This window comes from Salvelinus alpinus, chromosome 31, assembly GCF_045679555.1.
Source record: "Salvelinus alpinus chromosome 31, SLU_Salpinus.1, whole genome shotgun sequence".
Taxonomy (NCBI): Eukaryota; Metazoa; Chordata; class Actinopteri; order Salmoniformes; family Salmonidae; genus Salvelinus; species Salvelinus alpinus.
In genome coordinates this window covers 29,702,824-29,709,369 of record NC_092116.1, presented here as the reverse complement: position 1 = coordinate 29,709,369, position 6,546 = coordinate 29,702,824, and the positions used below count along the sequence as shown (strand labels likewise).

At 46.2% G+C, this 6,546-nt stretch overlaps 1 protein-coding gene across 3 annotated transcripts in view; it reads left to right on the top strand.

The window, feature by feature from the left end:
• Positions 1-3,540, top strand: part of LOC139561427 (1-phosphatidylinositol 4,5-bisphosphate phosphodiesterase beta-3-like) — a 112,684-nt gene extending 109,144 nt beyond the window's left edge. For all 3 annotated transcript variants that reach the window (XM_071378504.1, XM_071378505.1, XM_071378503.1), the window contains one exon: positions 1-3,540. This exon is cut by the window's left edge and continues 3,765 nt beyond it. The gene's annotated coding sequence lies outside the window, so the exon portion shown is untranslated.
• Positions 3,541-6,546: the final 3,006 nt, after the last annotated feature.

Here is a 6,546-nt window from a genome sequence, read left to right as displayed (position 1 = left end):
ACCAGGTCTAAATTAAAGGTGGAGTTGACACGTGGGCATCTTTCCCTTCGGCCTCTGCTGCACAGCTACACAGCTACACAGCTACACAGCTGCAGAGCTACACAGCTGCAGAGCTACACAGCTACACAGCTACACAGCTGCAGAGCTGCACAGCTGCACAGCTACACAGCTACACAGCTGCACAGCTACACAGCTGCACTGCTACACAGCTACAAACCAAGGGCCACTGCAACCTCTCTCTTTCATTCCCTCAATCTTTTCATTCTTTCTTCTCATCTACCTGCAAACACACACACACGCTGTAAGGGAAAGTGAGAAGGCAGGTGTGTGTGTGTGTCAAGAAGAAACCAGCAGTCACATCATACCAACATCTATCTTCTGTATGAAAACAATCTATTTCTTTACCACCTTGTTTGGTTTTTGCTTGTGAACTGGTCACATGTTGGTCCGTGTCCCAAACCCTTCACCCTTTTCTATATGGGCTCTGGTCAAAAGTAGTGCACTAGATAGGGAATAGGTTACATTTGGGCTGCAGACGTTACCTGTACATGTAGAATATTCTGTGGCTGTAATATTGCTAGTATTATTCATCTGTAAATGTATCTCTATGTTGTTGTCATTTTACATGACCTGTACTACTGACTATAGGTGCCCCTGGGCAGAACGGAGGGATGGAGGGGAGGAGGGGAGGAGGGATGGAGGGATGGAGGGGAGGAGGGATGGAGGAGTGATAGTGGAAGTGGGGGAAGTGTTTGAGATGTTCTAGAAGTGAAAGACATTTTGGAATCTTTCTGTCCCTCACCTCTTCCTCTCCTCCCCCTTCCTCACCTCTCTTCCACCACTGACGCTTGCTGCCTGTCTCTTCCTCTCCTCCCTCTTCCTCACCTCTCCTCCCCCTCCCTCTTCCTCTCCTCCCCCTTCCTCACCTCTCCTTCACCGCTGACGCATGCTGCCTCCCTCTCCTTCCTCACCTCTCCTCCACCGCTGACGCTTGCTGCCTCCCTCTTCCTCACTTCTCCTCCCTCTTCCTCACCTCTCCTCCACCGCTGACTCTTGCTGCCTCCCTCTTCCTCACCTCTCCTCCCTCTTCCTCACCTCTCCTCCACCGCTGACTCTTGCTGCCTCCCTCTTCCTCACCTCTCCTCCCTCTTCCTCACCTCTCCTCCACCGCTGACTCTTGCTGCCTGTCCATCTTGGTTTAATGTCCCCCCCAATGTGTATATTCACCATCATTGTTTATTTTAACATTCTAACACATATAATAAAAAAAATAAGAAGAAACGTACATTCTTTTTTTGTGATAATTGATAGTCAGGTTGGGAGAGGTACAACTCTTTTAGTAGTGAGGGTGAATTTGTAAGTTTTTAAACATGTTCTGTGTTGAATGATCCGTGTTTTATGTATGGTTCACAGGACCATTGCTAGGGTACTATAGGGGAGAAGATCACTTTTTTCAAGTTAAAGTTCCAGGGTGCTTTTGAGACCCAAAAAGTTGTCTTTATTTTATCACAATTTATATCTATTTATGTACATCGGAACATTAGTTTGGGCATAAAATAAATGTTTGATTTGATCAGTGTGTGTACAATGATCGTATTAGTAATCCGGTCTATATTGCTCTGGGGAACAGCCCAGTATGTGTAACACACTTGTCCTGATGAGAATACGTTTTTTTAAAGTATTTTTAAAGTGATTACACTTTTATCACCCTGTTTCTCTTCCTCTTTTTAAATAGTTTATCGTGTCAATCAGGGGTTCTCAACCCTGGTCCTGGGGACCCGAACGGGGACACATTTTAGTGTTTGCTGATTTTAAAATGATCAACTGATCATCGAGCTTGGATGATTTGAATCAGGTGTGTAGTGCTAGAGCAATAACAGAAATGTGTACCTCTTTGGGTCCCCAGGACCAGGATTGAGAACCACTGTATTAGCTAGCTAGGTGACTCTACTATGTTCTAGAACACGGCCAGAGGATTCTACTGTAGAACACTAGAAGTTCTAGAACACGGCCAGAGGATTCTACTGTAGAACACTAGAAGTTCTAGAACACGGCCAGAGAATTCTACTGTAGAACACTAGAAGTTCTAGAACACGGCCAGTGGTTCTACGTGCTGAAGAGTTCCATTGACTTTGTGTACATGTATCAAATAAGATCTAAATGAAACCTAAAGACCGAGCCAGAAGGTTGCTCTTGGCTCGCTAACACTGATAGCCAATTTCCTACCCGGGAGACTCAGCCTGGGGGCTTATTCAGTTTAGCCTAGAGGGCTAGCTTCACATTTCCCTCCACACACTGTAGACCGTGTGGCAACTCTTCTCCCTTTCCTCCCCTCAGGCCTTCTTTAAGGCTGTCGACTGCCGTCCTGTCTTATACATCCACCCTTCTCTCCCTCCAACCTTCTCATCCCTCCACCCTTCTCTCTCTCATCCCTCCACCCTTCTCTCCATCCACCCTTCTCTCCATCCCTCCACCCTTCTCTCCCTCCACCCTTCTCTCCCTCCACCCTCCACCCTTCTCTCCCTCCACCCTTCTCTCCATCCCTCCATCCTTCTCTCCCTCCACCCTTCTCTCCCTCCATCCCTCCATCCTTCTCTCCCTCCACCCTTCTCTCCCTCCATCCCTCCATCCTTCTCTCTCTCCCTCCACCCTTCTCTCCCTCCACCCTTCTCTCCCTTCATCCTTCTCTCCCTCCACCCTTCTCTCCCTCCACCCTTCTGTCTCCATCCCTCCACCCTTCTCTCCCTTCATCCTTCTCTCCCTCCATCCTTCTCTCCCTCCACCCTTCTCTCCCTCCATCCCTCCATCCTTCTCTCTCTCCCTCCACCCTTCTCTCCCTCCACCCTTCTCTCCCTCCATCCTTCTCTCCCTCCACCCTTCTCTCCCTCCATCCCTCCATCCTTCTCTCTCTCCCTCCACCCTTCTCTCCCTCCACCCTTCTCTCCCTTCATCCTTCTCTCCCTCCACCCTTCTCTCCCTCCATCTCTCCATCCCTCCATCCTTCTCTCTCTCCATCCCTCCACCCTTCTCTCTCTCCATCTCTCCATCCCTCCATCCTTCTCTCTCTCCACCCCTTCATCCCTCCACCCTTCTCTCTCATCCCTCCACCCTTCTCTCTCATCCCTCCACCCTTCTCTCCCTCCATCTCTCCATCCCTCCACCCTTCTCTCTCTCCATCCCTCCACCCCTTCATCCCTCCACCCTTCTCCCCACTTTAAGAGTTTCTCTCTGAGCTCCAAGCCACTTAAGAGAGAGAGAGAGAGAGAGGGGGATACTGTAGGATTCATCCCAAATGACACCCTTCTCCCTATATAGTGCACTACGTTTGACCAGGGTCCATATGGCTCTAGTCTAAAGTAGTGCCCTACATAGGGCATAGGGTGCCATAGGGTGCCGTTTGTTGACACTGAATGTAGAAATGACTGATTGTATCATAGTATTATTCTCTCTGACATCAGGATGCCATCATGTTTATCTGGATGAAATAATATTAACTGTATCACTGTAAATTCAATAAATACAGCATTTTGGCTAAAATATCGGCCTTGTCTTGGTTGGTGATTGGTTGGTTGGTTGGTTGGTTGGTTGGTTGGTTGATGATTGGTTGGTGGTTGGTTGGTTGATGATTGGTTGATGATTGGTTGGTTGGTTGATGATTGGTTGTTGGTTGGTGGTTGGTTGATGGTTGGTTGGTTGCTGATTGGTTGATGGTTGGTTGGTTGGTGGTTGGTTGGTTGGTTGATGGTTGGCTTGTTGGTTGGTAGTTGATGGTTAGTTGGTGATTGTTGGTTGGTTGTTTGGTGATTGGTTTGTTGGTTGGTGATTGGTTTGTTGGTTGGTGATTGGTTGGTTGATGGTTGGTGGTTGGTTGGTTGGTTGGTTGGTGGTTGGTTGGTTGGTTGGTTGGTTGATGGTTGGTTCGTGATTGATTGGTTGTTGGTTGGTTGGTTGGTTGGTGATTGATTGGTTGGTTTTTATTTGATAATTAAAATATGAAGCAGCTCCAGATGTAGACAACATTTAAAATAAAAATGGAGGATAAAACACAAAGACTGAATTTATTTCTGGTTTCATGGTTCTGTGTTCTTTCCTGGAAATCTACAATCTTTTCAAGAAGCAGTGCCAGTAGATTGTGAAACCGTGTAACATTTCCAGCAAACCAGTGGATTAAGTAATATTTTATACGGTAGCTGTTCTTGTGCAATATTGTTTGGGTGTGTAAAACGAACCATTTTATAATGTGTAGTACTAGACCCGTCCCAAATGGTACCCTATTCCTTATGTAGTGCACTACGTTTGACCATGTGGATCCTGGTAGTGCACTACTATTCACCATGTGGATCCTGGTAGTGCACTACTATTCACCATGTGGATCCTGGTAGTGCACTACTATTCACCATGTGGATCCTGGTAGTGCACTACTATTCACCATGTGGATCCTGGTAGTGCACTACTATTCACCATGTGGATCCTGGTAGTGCACTACTATTCACCATGTGGATCCTGGTAGTGCACTACTATTCACCATGTGGATCCTGGTAGTGCACTACGTTTGACCATGTGGATCCTGGTAGTGCACTTCAAAATTAGTGCACTTTATCCTGAACAGGTTGTCATTTGGGACGCAGGCAGTGTGTGTGTGTGTGTGTGTGTGTAATATTGTGTTCGGCCCAATATATTGAGGAAGTCCCACATGTGACAATACAAGTGAGGTCGTCTGGGGTTATGGTGAAAATCTGGAGCAACTTTGCAAAAACAAGTCGTCACAAGTTGCGTCATGACATTTGTTCATTATAATGTAAAACAAGTATTAACAGACTGGAATGTAGTTACAGTAGAGAATTCCATGATCATTTCATCATTCAGTAACACATCGGACCGAGGGGTCTGGACTTCTGTTGCACGGGAGGTAGAGCACGTATTAACCACTGTGTGTGTCAGCCCCATCTTTCCTCTCATCGATCGGCAGGAATGAAGACTCACTCAATCTCACACACACACACACACACACACTACTACTACTTACTGTAGCCTTGGTAACTGACTGTTTTAAAGGTTACATTTCACCCAAAAACTATCTTTTGGTTTTTGTGTCATTAGTCCATTATTTATTATAGTCCCCCCCCCCAAAAAAAATAATTGCATGTCAGCAATCAAGTTTTCAAGATATACAACTTTAAAAATAGACATTTTGCCAGTATGATGTATTGAAGCATCATATGATACCAAAGGCAGCATCATCTGTACTTCTATATTTTGAAAGTTGTACATCTTGAAAACTTGATTGCTGACATGCACATTTTTGGGGTGGTGACTCTAATCAAATCAAATCAAACTTTATTTGTCACATGCGCCAAATACAACAAGTGTAGCACCTTACCGTGAGATGCTTACTTACAAGCCCTTAACCAACAGTGCAGTTCAACAAAGAGTTAAGATTTACCAAATAAACTAAAGTAAAAACTTTTTATAATTTTACACAATAAGAATAACAATAACGAGGCTATATACAGGGGGCACCGGTACCGAGTCAGTGTGCAGGGGTACAGTCTAGTTGAGGTAATCTGTACATGTAGGTGGGGGAGAAGTGACTATGCATAGGTAACAAACAAACAGCGAGTAGCAGTAGTCAACAATAGACTAATGACACAAATACCAAAAGATAGTCATTGGGTGGAATTTTCCTTTGAACAGTCCTACAAGCAAGCTTCACATGTAAACACAGTCAGCACAGAGACTGGGGATTGAAGCGCAGACATATTTGAAAGAGTGTCCTGCTCACACACACAACCACCCGTCTCTCTGTTTGAGCAGCTTAAGTAGGAGCACTGCAGAGCTCTCTATCTCCCTCTCTCTCTCATTCCTCTCCTCGCTATCCCTCACTCATTCCTCTCCTCTCTATCCCTCTCTCATTCCTCTCCTCGCTATCCCTCTCATTCCTCTCCTCGCTATCCCTCACTCATTCCTCTCCTCGCTATCCCTCACTCATTCCTCTCTCTCTCTATCCCTCTCTCATTCCTCTCCTCGCTATCCCTCACTCATTCCTCTCTCTCTCTATCCCTCTCTCATTCCTCTCCTCGCTATCCCTCTCTCTTTCCTCTCTATCCCTCTCTCTCATTCCTCTCCTCTCTATCCCTTTCTCTCTTTCCTCTCTATCCCTCTCTCATTCCTCTCCTCTCTATCCCTCTCTTTCCTCTCCATCCCTTTCTCTTTCCTCTCCTCTCTATCCCTCTCTTTCCTCTCCTCTCTATCCCTCTCTCTCTCCTCTCTATCCCCCTCTCTTTCCTCTCCATCCCTCTCTCTTTCCTCTCCATCCCTCTCTCTTTCCTCTCCTCTCTGTCCCTCTCTATCATTTCTCTCCTCTCTCCATTCATCCTCTCTCTATCCAGGGCTCAGACTTACTGCTAAACACTCTTTGCTACGCTGACGTTTCAGACACACACACACACACACACACACACACACACACACACACACACACACACACACACACACACACACACACACACACACACACACACTCAGCCACAGTGATGTTTGCATTTA